This window comes from Phalangium opilio, unplaced genomic scaffold (genome assembly GCF_054372755.1).
Source record: "Phalangium opilio isolate 3A_F unplaced genomic scaffold, DU_Popi_V2 ptg000329l_1, whole genome shotgun sequence".
Taxonomy (NCBI): Eukaryota; Metazoa; Arthropoda; class Arachnida; order Opiliones; family Phalangiidae; genus Phalangium; species Phalangium opilio.
Window position 1 is genome coordinate 7,707,811 of NW_028324226.1, and position 13,039 is coordinate 7,720,849.

General features: G+C 37.4%; 1 protein-coding gene across 2 annotated transcripts in view; it reads right to left on the reverse strand.

The window, feature by feature from the left end:
• LOC149610624 (potassium voltage-gated channel protein Shaw-like) overlaps positions 1–13,039 on the reverse strand; it is a 227,563-nt gene that overhangs the window by 194,222 nt on the left and 20,302 nt on the right. The window lies entirely within an intron of this gene.

Consider the following 13,039-nt stretch of genomic DNA (forward strand, 5'->3'; position numbering starts at 1 on the left):
TTAAAAACAATTCCCGAATAATTTCCGTACCCTTGCTTTTAGACAGCTTCATTTTGAACCCCTGTAAAGATGCTTTTCTGTACAACCATAGCCCACTCGATCACGCGCATCACGACGTAAGCTGCTCGCGCTATATAGCGCGAGCAGCGCAGCGTCCGGGAGCGCGGATCGAGTGGGCTCTGGTACAACGCAAGAGGGGTCGTAGTCATAGCGACAGATGTAAACAGGAATTACGTATTATTGGCCCTCCTTGTCAGCAACGTCACCAATACGTAGTTTTAGTGAGCCAATAAGAAAATTTAATTTTTTGGTTACGTGTTGAAGGAAGGGGCTATGTACTCGTCTATGAGTCGGACTGAAGTAAATATTAACCGTTGGGAATTCCGTCTTAAAAAAGTCTATCTATCCCTGGTCGCATAGAAGTAATTAATATTTCACCTTAGTCAGCTGACTTGGCCAGGCAGGGCATAGCCCACTCGATCCATGCTCACGGACGCTGCTCTGCATCTTGCGTAGTGTTACGCGTGATCGAGTGGGCTATGGGCAGGGTAAACAAATACGGGGCTGCCAGGCTGTCTCTTACACAATAATGATACAGGGCAAATGACCAGTTTAAAAATAAAACCACGGGACCACAAAGAAAATGCAAGGGTAACCAGAGTCCAGACATTAACTCAAAAAGTTTAATTGTTCAATTCCTAAGTTTAGCAGACGACGTGGTCAAATATTATTATATAGCGCGAGCAGCTTGCGTCCATGAGCGCGGATCGAGTGGGCTATGCTTGCAGGAAGAAACTTTGTCTCAGTTACACCAAAGAGAATATAGGGGAGGAGTTGAAGATCCCCGCTCCACAAGGCTAAATTACATTGTTGCCCCTAAATTATACTAGTGGTACGAGGGAGTTTCCGGCTCAGTCGCGCCACCTACGATACCGTTAAATGTCTCAAACGGAAATGCCTCGGTACTGCGCATTGAAGATGCGCGGTAGAAAAGAGCAACAAGATTTTCCCCTCTTTCCACTCCTCCCCTATATTCTCTTTGGTTACACCTTGTATTGGAAACCCCCATACCTATAGCGTTGCCTGTGTACCCCCACCTACGGCACCGTAGTCCTCCCAGCATCCTCAGCGGTTAGGTAGGGTCGTACACTCGTACTGGATGAAATTGTAAAGGGCGCCCCCTCTATCTTAAAATTAGAAGCTAGCTCTCATACAAATAAAATGGCGCTACGCGGCAGCACTTAGCAATCGCCTACCGAAGGGTAGGGGCGTGCGCGAGGTACATTGGGAGAGATACGGTGCCGCAGGTCGCCCATCATCATTTGCAATCCATCTCAATTCCCTTATCCCTGGTTACACTGCTACAACGAAAACCAAATACCAGCAACATAAGTCCAAGCCAGTCATCTGAAAGACTCAAAACGATGACTCTGATTCTTCTGAATTTGAAATATCAGTAGAAATGATTCTAGATAATCCTCAGAGTTATTTTAAATATTTTAATGCTCAAAGCCAGGGGATAAGAAAAGGCCAAAATAATTTTATTATGAAAATTTGATGTTTTCAGTAATAAATTAATCTCATTGGTGATAACTGATTAACTGGTACCTGAAAGCATTAGTCACTAACTTGCAATATTAGGTCCCTTATGCTTACGCTCCCCTATATTAATGTTTGTGCTTAGTGCAGATTTTAAAAATGCCACAGTTTCTTAACAATCTTAATTAAAATGAAGACTGAAGGAACAGATATTAATAAAAAATGTCTTCGTGGACAAAGACTTGAAAAAGTAAATGATAAGAAAACAAAATGGAATGACCGAAGCAACAGATATTAAACTTTTTCTTTAAAGACATGATTATAAAACATCAATTATTTGAAAAAAAATACTTATCTTCGTTTTTTTCACCAAAATTACATTTGCCCAAAAATATTGTATCATTAAATTTTCCATTCTTTTCAAAATGGTTCGTGTCAAAGATTTACTATATAACAGAAACATGCGACATCGTTTATATTTACAGCTAGATTTCCAGTGTAGACCATGATAGAAACAGTTCCTCGTTAGTGATATTTAAAAGGATTGCAGCTTTTAATTTGAACTACAATGCGTTTTAATACTGGAAACTAAGCCCAATAGTGAAATAAATACGCAGCCCACCATTTGTCGGTGTCCATTTACGTGTTTCGTGTTATACGTTTGCTCTACAATGTGTTCCTCATAGCGAGTTGAAGTCATACCAAACTAATTCAATCACAACTTTTAAAACAGTTCTCACGCACTCAATAATATACCAAAGGTTTTTTGTTAATAATGTCTTTTATCCAGATTTTAATGATTCATTTATAAAACATTTTAAATCATCGACCCAAAAAATGGGACCCAAATTGAATCGTGGTCGAATAAATGCAGGCGCAAAACCAAAGCACCCTAAAGCGACGTTTAAAATGTCAATCATGATGAAAGATAAAATTTCTTCCTTCGGTTGAATTTAGTCGTTTTAAACAACGTTTTGCCTTATAGTTCGAAAAGAGAAACCTTTAAAAATAACCTATATCCATACTCGGATATTTATTCTAATCCTTTTCATTCGAAAACTGTTAATACCACAAAGGATATATAGAATGAATAATCTGTCTTTCGAAAACAATGCAAATATAATTTTGGTGAAAAAAACGAAGATAAGTATTTTTTTTCAAATAATTGATGTTTTATAATCATGTCTTTAAAGAAAAAGTTTAATATCTGTTGCTTCGGTCATTCCATTTTGTTTTCTTATCATTTACTTTTTCAAGTCTTTGTCCACGAAGACATTTTTTATTAATTAAAATTAAGGAATGATGCTAATCCTCTCAGCGTAAGTTCAAGCATTAAACCACGACACTTTTTTAGTCTAATATTTGCTCTCTCTGTCAATTGCCAACCCATAAATAGAATGAGATATTTTTGTTGCATTTCAAAATGCCTGCTATTACCATTCCCGTGTGGCATTTAGATATGTCTGTGAAAGAAATCGGGTAATCAAGCGACAATGTATTTACTATAGTTTCCGTTTCCTCTAAGAGAAAAATAACAACACCGAAACCAAGTTAACTTCAAAAAAATATATTTACTATTTTTTCGACGAAAGTGGCAACACTAGTCTTTTTATTGGATTTCTTTGAGTGTCAGTCAATGTTGGCCTCGGATGGCCGACTTTAAATGGCTGGTTTTTTTTCCTTTGCTCATCACGAAAGAAAGCAAAAAGTGGCTTCAAAAGTAAGTTGGCCCAAAGTGTCTCAAAAATGGTTGTGCTATGGGATTCTCGAAGATCGTTAACGCGTAGTGAGCTCCTTTCGAAATGAGGCGAATATTTCGAGAATCAAGGCTGACACATTCCGTCCATATCCCTGGTAGTCCCCTTAAATTTACATTTATTCCTTCCGGCCAGTGCAATCCTTGCCTCTTTTTTCCATTTTCCGATATACTAGGCGCTTGGGAGCACTTAACTTGAGTGGTCACTCTGGTAAATTCGTTTTCTGTATTTTTGGAAAGGAAGCTAAGGTCAGGGAGACGAGACTCCGGACTTTGCTGCTCCAACTAGCCTCTTAGAAAATTTTATAACCGTTTCTGAAGAAGTTAGTTTCTTAAAGTAGTATCGTGGATGAAAGCTGCCTAGTAAAAGTCATCTTTGTTGACTAACTAATTGTTAAAAGATACATTCCTGAAATTTTTAAAAGTATGTGGTCAGAAGGACCAATGAAAAGGTATGTTCTATGTTAGACCTATTTTGACTCTAGATAAGCCAAGCCTTGCAATAAAATTTACAATGGACTGTTGTTGTCAGTTCCAGGTAAAATCGACACTAATGTATGCTCGTTCTACTGTAATATCAAGAAGTGATATCTAGTTTACTAGGGGGAAGTATAAAATTCGCCACACTTCTAGCTTTATCTCCAGTCTAAACGTAGGTCCGGAGTGAATCCCCGCCTCTAAATTACAACCAGCATCTCATTGGTTCTTGAAAACTCACGTCAGCGCGACGCGAATGACGAAAATTGCTTATTTTCCGACTGAGGAGAGGCGAAATAGTCCAACCTCCTTTTACATCCCCCCTTGTATTTTGAAAGGGGGACTGGGACTATGGAGCGAATACTTAGGGATCTTACACCCTCTCCCTAGTAAACTAGATATCGCCTCTTGGTAATATCTATAAAATAGTTGTTTTGAAGTCGTTAGAAAACGAAAAGTTATTTGTATCTCTAGAATCACATCTTCTAATTAAGAGTATCTTTTACTCTACATCCGCCTTGAATTTTCTCGATTGAACACATGAGCAAATTTACCATTGGAATATTTCACTTCAAAGTATGGTTGTCTGTTCTATCCCATCTACTTAAAGTCAATCTAACCACCTAATGCTTTATTACGTCTATGGGGGCTTTATCCATTTATTCCCGTCCGGTGGTTTTTAAGAGACTACCAGACACGTTCATCTTATTTGAGTTCATGCGCACAGAGTTGAAGGGTTACATTTATCTGCCGGGCATCTTCACGGTTTTTCTTATTACCTATATATCTTTTCATTGAGTTAATTTAAATGAACGAAGGACATACGGCCTGCTGTTGACCTCGTCCAAACTATGACAAAACTTTATATCTGGAACCCTTATTTGGTTTTTAATACACCAGAATTCAGTGGCATATAGCGTGCCTGGTTTTCTTCTAAAGATCAAAAAGTTAAAAGCAAGGGAAGGTTATACACATACAAGTTGGGATAACCGAAATAGGAGGACTACCAACAAACTTCTTTACCTAGATACGTTATCATTGCTTTTCAACTGCAGAAGGTTGGCGTGACGCGTGTAAACACTATCCTTTTCTTATACCTCAAGGATTTTCTTATTTTGTCAGTATGACTGCTAATGATTCTCAATACCAAAGCTGCAGCTCCGAAGCGATAACTCGATTACAGTCGGAAATTTAACAGCCACGATCTAGTTTCCGTCATGACATTTGGTTCAATTCCATAACCTAAAACTATTCATTTCAAGGTGTCCCTTCATGGAGGACACGAAAAACGAAACAACTTTCATTCCATCTCATCTAGGGCCTCGAGGATCTACTTTTCGGTCCACTATGAAAGGATTACCTTCCTTTGATGCATGCAATGTCTAAATCAGAGTTTGGGCTATATATTAATGCAGTGTAGGTTTATAAACATGTAAACACCAATTTCAAATGTTAATATCAAAAGATATTGAAATAAAACCGAGCATTTTCCCATATTTTCCTTTTATATTGTAAAAACAAAAATAATAGGATTTCTTTACATAGGGCCTACAACACAAGGCAAGATGCCAACAGTAAATTACTTTATTACTCTTTCTGTTTTAATTATTAGTTGAGAAACAAGATTAACTTAAATATTAAATTAAATATAATTAATATTATATATATTTTGTTCGTTAATTATTCACCTACATCGTTCGTTTTAAAAAAGAGCAATTGAACATTTTTAAAAGACAAATATCTACATTTGAAATGTCTTACACAAATCGCTAGTATGCAAGTTTCGAATCAGCTACGTATTGGCACATTTGCTCGGACCTTTGGTGGAAGCTCCGCCAATGAGAGCCTAGAAATTCACTCGTCACTTGTTTATCAAATTAGAGCCAGGCTCACATTGTGGAGCAGCGTTACTAATAGATAATAACGTAAAGAAGTAGCAAATTCACAAATAAAAAATACTGCAACCACGGTTGGAGTAACGATATTTGGTAAATACTGAAAATCCGAATTATCGATTTTTTCGATCCGGCACTTTTGCAAACGGAAATATCGTTTTTCTACCGACGAAAGGATGTATTAGATCTATATGGCCTTAGGACAAGGTAGCGAAATTGGTGTGTTATAAGTCGTAGTTGGTGGTAGTAGTTCCTTAAAAACATTTAAATATATCAGTAAAAACTCTCTTTGTGGAATTGAAAAACAAAAAGATAAGTGAACAAAACATAAGTGGCAGCAAAGATGGCCGATATTGAAACTTTTTAATTTATAGCATAAACTATTTTAAAATATTGCTTATATTCCTTTCTGTCCATCAAAAGTGTCATTTTTTCTCCCTTGAATAACTCGAATAATTAAAAAATATATTTTCATAAGCGTTTTTCGTTCTAAAGACAAATTTTTGTCTCTTATAAATGTTTGATATCATTGTTAATGACTTTCATCCCTTAAGAAACGGACCACCTCAAAGAAATAATGAGGTACCAGAATGAAACTTATTTGAATCGTTTTGGAGCTCTAGATGGGGATGCTCGGGTTTGAATGAAGAAATATCTGGAGACTCGGAAAGTATTAGAGTAGCTACACTAGCAAATGCTCAACAAGTGGTTCTTCATCACTTTGCTAGATTACTTCCTACGGAAGAAAGAAGGCGAGTACCCCACAAAAGGATTCTTTAATTGAAAGAACCTAAGCTATAGACTAGATTTCTTTTCCCGTCTATCTCTTTTCCTTCAACGGAGATGGGGAAATTCATATACATATTTCGAATCTCGAGATTCTCCCCATCCTTACCATTTCGTAATATCGTTCTCATCAGAAACAAATTTACATAAAGTTATCATTGCAATTCAAGCAATCGCTTTGGTTTTATACTAAAACTAAGAAAATAGCCAGTTTTATCAAAAGTATATAGTTACAAAAACAAAAAGTTAACTTCGTTGAAACTTGCTGGCGCCGTGTAAGCCCTTCTTTATCCCAGAATAGTGTCTACCCCATCATCTTATGATTAACTTCCTGTCCGTGGCACCGGGAACAAGCCGTGAATACACCCATAAAGTAGCAGATGCTAGCTCTAGTAACAAAAATTAACGTTTGTATCTCCAGCATCAGTACTATTTTCTATAAACCTATGATGGCAAGAAGCTCTTCTCTGATTGGTTAATTCGTGTAGGAGTTAAGAGGAGGGTAGTTTGCTTCTCAGTTTACATGTCGTCTACAGCCAAAAGTAGGGAATTGTTAAAGAAGTGTACTTTTTGTTTTTATGTCTATACACTTTTGGTTTTATCAAATATGTATGCAAATATAAAGTTTCTTTGTGAAATTTAATATCCAAAAATATATCTGTTTAAATAAATTATTCTGGATGTCCCTTCAGTGCAATACAATAAAAAGTGAGAGGAATTAAGTCATAGTTATTGAAAAGGACACTGATGACTAAAACTATCGATAAGCCGTTATACAAGGTGTCCCAAAAAGGAGGGGACCGCAGTATATTGGTTTTATGGACGATTTGACATATAGAGTCGAGAATGTTCTATAGCATTTTGTCCTAAGGGCTACTTCTTATAAAATATGATTGTATTACTTTATGGATGACTTAAATTTAAGTCAGAAACTGAAAGACAACCTAATCTAATCAGGGATAGATTTAATTTTAGAAGTAGGAATGGAGAAAGGTTAGTATTTACTTCAGTCCGACTCATAGCCCAGTATAGAGCCCCTCCCTCCAAAACACGTAACGAAAAGTTTAAATTATTTTATTGGCTCACTTATACTACGTTTGATGAAGTTGCTGACGGGGACGGCGAAAAATACTTAATTCTCTTTTACCTCTGGCGCAATGACCCGTCTCTTCTTTCATACCCCTCGGGGAAGGGGGTCCGGGTCTTTGACGCGCGCCCAGATTACTCAGTTCTCCATTCCTATTTCTAAAATTAAATCTATCCCTGATTTAATCAATTACAGTCACGATCCATTCATGGAACTCTAATCTTCCGTTCTGATAACATTGAGTTTCATCTACTTCCCTTTCCACGGATATTTCTCAGACTTTCTCGGTCGACTAAAAAGCAATCAAGAGTGAGCCTGCAAGGCTTCGTGGAGAGTATTAAAGGCTCGAAGTTCCGAACACGCCAGCCTCCCCAAGGTACGCGTACATCTATCTATAAGCATGAATATATAAATTTAACTAAAGAATATCGTAAAGACTTTCCCCGAAATTAGTGTTTTGACCGACAAATTGACACGTCTGATCAACTCATGAAAATAACGTTATTTCAAGGGTAAATCAATGAAGAACAACAGGAATGCATACAGCTAATTGGAATCATCGTGTGTCTATTTTTTCAACGTATCTAGGCGGATTTTGTGGGACGAGCTAGACTTTCCTTATGTAAAACAAATTTTACCCTGCGAATAATCAATCTCGCTGCGCGCTGGAACCAACCAATGAAATTCCATTAGAAAGATCACAGAATTACGAGGCATGAAGGATAGATCTCAAGCCCAACCCACAAAACCGGCAAAAAATTAACATAGGATAAATGGGGACACAACGATTACCATTAGCTGTATGCATTCCTGCGAACAATTATAAGCATGGCTTAGCAAGAAGTTAGAATTAACAAGTTGGGAAAACCAAAATATTACCTCTCCGAGTAGGGGAAAAGACTATTATACGACTCAATATCGAAATACTAGAGCAACATTTTCTCGCTTTGTTTTGTCTAACGAGGCTTAAGTCATTGAATAGTTTTCTCTACATTGTCAAAATATATAATCATCCGCTAATCCTAGGTTTCAAATCATTATTTACAAATAATATAAGTTCTATGTTAAATTTTATTCTCTGATGAATACCACTAACCCGATAACGATTAGCCCTTTCACTGATCTAATTGCTACCATGATGCTTTCTTCTATTATAAAATCTAAATCTGATTATTTAAACGTGTATTTAACTTTCGGCTCACTCTGAACCGATAATGTCCCTTCATTACAGACACGATAATCAAACCTCAAAGTTTACTCCACCTCAGGTCTCAATTATTTACTCTTTGGTTCACTAAGCCTATTGCGGATCAAACTTGATTTACCCGATAGAATCCAGGCCTTGGCTTTCTTCTTGAAATAACTAAACCAAGGATTATTCTATATACAGATTAGTATAGCTTAAGTAATATATAAACAGCCATTTCAAATAATAATATTTAAAAACATCCTTGGAATATCAAAATGAAACAGAGCTTTAAAGCTACAAAAGTACTAAATGCATCGTAATTACAAAAAGATTTCCACATATTCACTTTATATTATGGAAAAAGTGAATATTAAGGTTCTGTAGGATTTCTTAACACATCAAAACAACGCGAACTGCTAACTCGGCGCACTAGTGTGACAACGGACAGACACACACGGACAAAAAAATAGACTACTTTTTAACTCTTTCCGTATTAATTTTGAATTGAGAAAAGAGATTATCTTAAATATTAAAATAAATATAATTAATATTTAATATTTTCTTCGTTAGTTGTTCGCCTTATTGAGCGTTACATCGTTTTGATAAAGAACAATTAAACATTCTTGAGAGACTTTACTAATATTGGCGTTTGAAATGAAGCATACGCCGGTTGCTTCGCCTTACTAAAATAGGTGTCGAACTACAGTTAAAAGCAAGAACAACCGCAATTGCGTGAACCTTGGAGGAAGACCCCTCCAATGGAAGGCTAGACGGTTTTCGTAACCCTAGCCGATCGCCGCGTATGTCTTAACCTTAAGGATGATGGTGGTGTTAGAAGCCAGGTGTACAGACTGGTGTCCATGTGGGATGGACAAAAACAAAGACCAGAAGATGGTGGTGTTAGAAGCCAGGTGTACAGACTGGTGTCCATGTGGGATGGACAAAAACAAAGACCAGAAGATGGTGGTGTTAGAAGCCAGGTGTACAGACTGGTGTCCATGTGGGATGGACAAAAACAAAGACCAGAAGATGCTGGTGTTAGAAGCCAGGTGTACAAACTGGTGTCCATGTGGGATGGACAAAAACAAAGACCAGAAGATGGTGGTGTTAGAAGCCAGGTGTACAGACTGGTGGTGTCCATGTGGAATGGACAAAGACGAGAAGGTGGTGGTGTTTAGAAGCCAGTAAGTACAGAATGGTGTCCATGTGGAATGAGCGAAAGACTAGAAGATGTTGGTGTTTAGAACCCAGTAAGTACAGACTGGTGTCCATGTGGAATGGGCGAAAGACTAGAAGATGGTGGTGTTTAGAAGCCAGTAAGTACAGACTGGTGTCCATGTGGAATGGGCGAAAGACTAGAAGATGGTGGTGTTTAGAAGCCAGTAAGATCAGACTGGTGTCCATGTGGGGTGGACAAATGAACAGAGTTGTTAGACAGGCAATGGAGTAATGGCCTGTAAGTGGAATACAATTTCCGGGACTGTATATGCGGTCTGGAAATTGAATACACGTTTGCTCCGATTTGCAAACTGCGAACGCGGTCACGTGGGTGTAACAACGGACAGACAGACAGACACACAGACACACAGACACGTCGAAATTAGAACCTCTCCGTGACATACGTCACTCGGAGAGGTAAAAACGTTAAAAAGACGTCAGAATTATGAGGCATGAAGAATGTTTCTCAAGCCCTCATAGAAATTAACATGGGATATATGAGGGAACAACGAATACCTAGTTGTAAGTAACAATAATAGGCAATGCTTAGCAACCAGTTAGAGTGTAGTTACATCATAAGATTATAAGATATGTTGCATAAGTATGACACGACCTTAATCTCTTAAAGCTAGAGACTTACAGAGAGCTAGTTCGAGAACGACAAGCGAGAATTGCCTGCACGCTGTTTTGCAGTTCATCTTCCTATTTAGTCTGTACTGGGCTTTTAACAGCGCCTTACCAGCATCTCTTTACGAGAATCTATGACCTATGTCACTTCATGACAAGTTCTAAGAGACCTGTGCCAAACTTATGGAACATTTGTTATGAATTTATAGCTACGTTGATATTAATAATCGACGACTAAAGAATGTTTTGTCCAAAATTTAACGTTTTCTGTTGCAATCGGTGTCTGGAAGAGAAGCTCACAGAGAGGTATAATTTCCGTCATTAACAAAAGTATCTAAGACATCTTATGGAGGAATTCGACACAAATTATAAAGGTTATGTAGTTCCTTTAGATAATATACTAGACATTACTCTTAAGTTTCAATACATCTAAACTAGAATATAAAACGCGATAAGGAAATAAAATGAAATTTTCTAACTTGCGTGATGACTAACGCCATTAAAATCGAAAGAAACTGAAGAATGAGTACGTTCTAAGATTGGATCTGATAGAGGTCGTATAGAAGTTGAATGAAAATCTAAATTTTCTCTGAAGTGATGTCTCTTTCGGGTGTTTTTTTCTTCTTAATTTCCAACTTGGGTCGAAAAAATGTTTCGAATGAATATTCCACTTTCAAATTGCGCTGCTTTAGTTTGTTATCAATTGAAAGTTTGACATTTGTCTTTGGACCCAATCCCACTTGGACCGTATGTTCCATTGGGCCGAATCACATTAGATCGAATACCGTCAAAATTTGCGGGTTCATTTTCACGAAATTGGAATTTAAATTTTCCATTGTTTTTATTTATTTATTTTTTAGAGTCAGAATTAAAAATTTTACAATTTAAAAAAACACACACATTAGGACATTCGGTTTAATGGGATTCTAGTTAATGTTATAACTTCTTTTTGCTATGCACTTCATAATCAAGAAAATTAACTAATGAACCTGCAACGGGAACTTGCGAGAAGTCGTTATTAGAAGTTATTAGAACGTATCCGTTGCGCATCACAATATGATGGGCAGAAAATTATTTCTACGGCTCTTTCTTTACTTATCTGCATTTCAGTGTTCATGGTAAAGTAAACTCAATTCATGCTATAGGTATATTTTCTAAATATTGAGGCCTATGAATCCGGGCGAGGTTGACTTAAGCAAAAAGAGGAACGTATATGTATTTCGAATGTCTTTGTAGCGTAGCGTCTTAGAAGACGTTTCCTATCCCCGAGGGCTATCTTCGGCTTCTTGCATTTTCTCTGATTTCTATATCCCCTTATAAGATTTTGTCCTCTCTTATTACGTAGTCACCAGTGTAGAGGTTAATGGTGAGCTAGGTCAAGAGGAAGGGTATACACGAGATGGAGAGGTCTTTGTCGCAAAGCGTAATCTTCCTGGCTTGTCCTCCATTGTATTTGGTAGTCAAGATGAGAGGAGAACGCTTCTAAATCAAGTATGTGTCACAGAGAGTACTAGTAGGGCTAATGAAGAGAAATGTAGAGTGGAATCGAGGTGGGAGTGAACAGCTGGTTCTGCTTATTTGGATCAAGAATAATCAACCCCCTAAGTAATTATTCAATCTAAGATAGGGTATTAGGACAGTCATCCGTGACGAGACTAGAAAACGCAGCGAGTATAGTTCAGATTAGAAGAATATTTCGGCCAACCGAGAGTGGCACCGAACACGCTAAGGTCGAGGTCAATTTTTTGACACAATTGAACTTGTATTTCGGCTAAACGACTTGAGCACTCAGTTAATGCCCTTTATCTAATTTATCGTTCACAGTGCTGTCAATATTTTCTCGATATGCGGTCCGATTTAAGCAGCTGAGCAGTATATAAGCTATTATGGTGTTTTTATAAAAAATTATTTATTCGATATAATCTTTGAAAAAATTAAAAATAACATTAATAACAGGGATATATTTAATTTTAGAAGTTGAAATGGAGAACAGAGTAATCTGGGCGCGCGTCAAAGTACCGGACCCCCTTCCACGGGACGGAGGGGTATGAAAGAAGAGGCGGGTCATAGCGACAGAGATAAAAAGAATTAGCAACGTCATCAAAATTTAGTTTAAGTGAGCCATTTATATAATTTACTTGTTGAAGGGAGGGTCTCTATACTGGACTTTGAGCTGGACTGAAGTAAATACTAACCGTTCTCCATTCCTACTTCTAAAACTAAATCAATCCCTGATATTAACTAAACGTTTCAGATGTCCGCCCAACATTGTGGAATTATTAAAAATAGTTTTGATCTTTTAGGAGAGAGGTAGAGTGGAGTGGCAATGTTGGTCGGCCATGTGCGGCAATGAAAGTCCTCCAGTGTACTGTATCATAAGTGCTACCGCGTACAGCCATTTAAAAATTTAAGCTAGTTCGCATGAATTCGCTTCTATTTGTTATACGACATTTAGGAGGCATTGT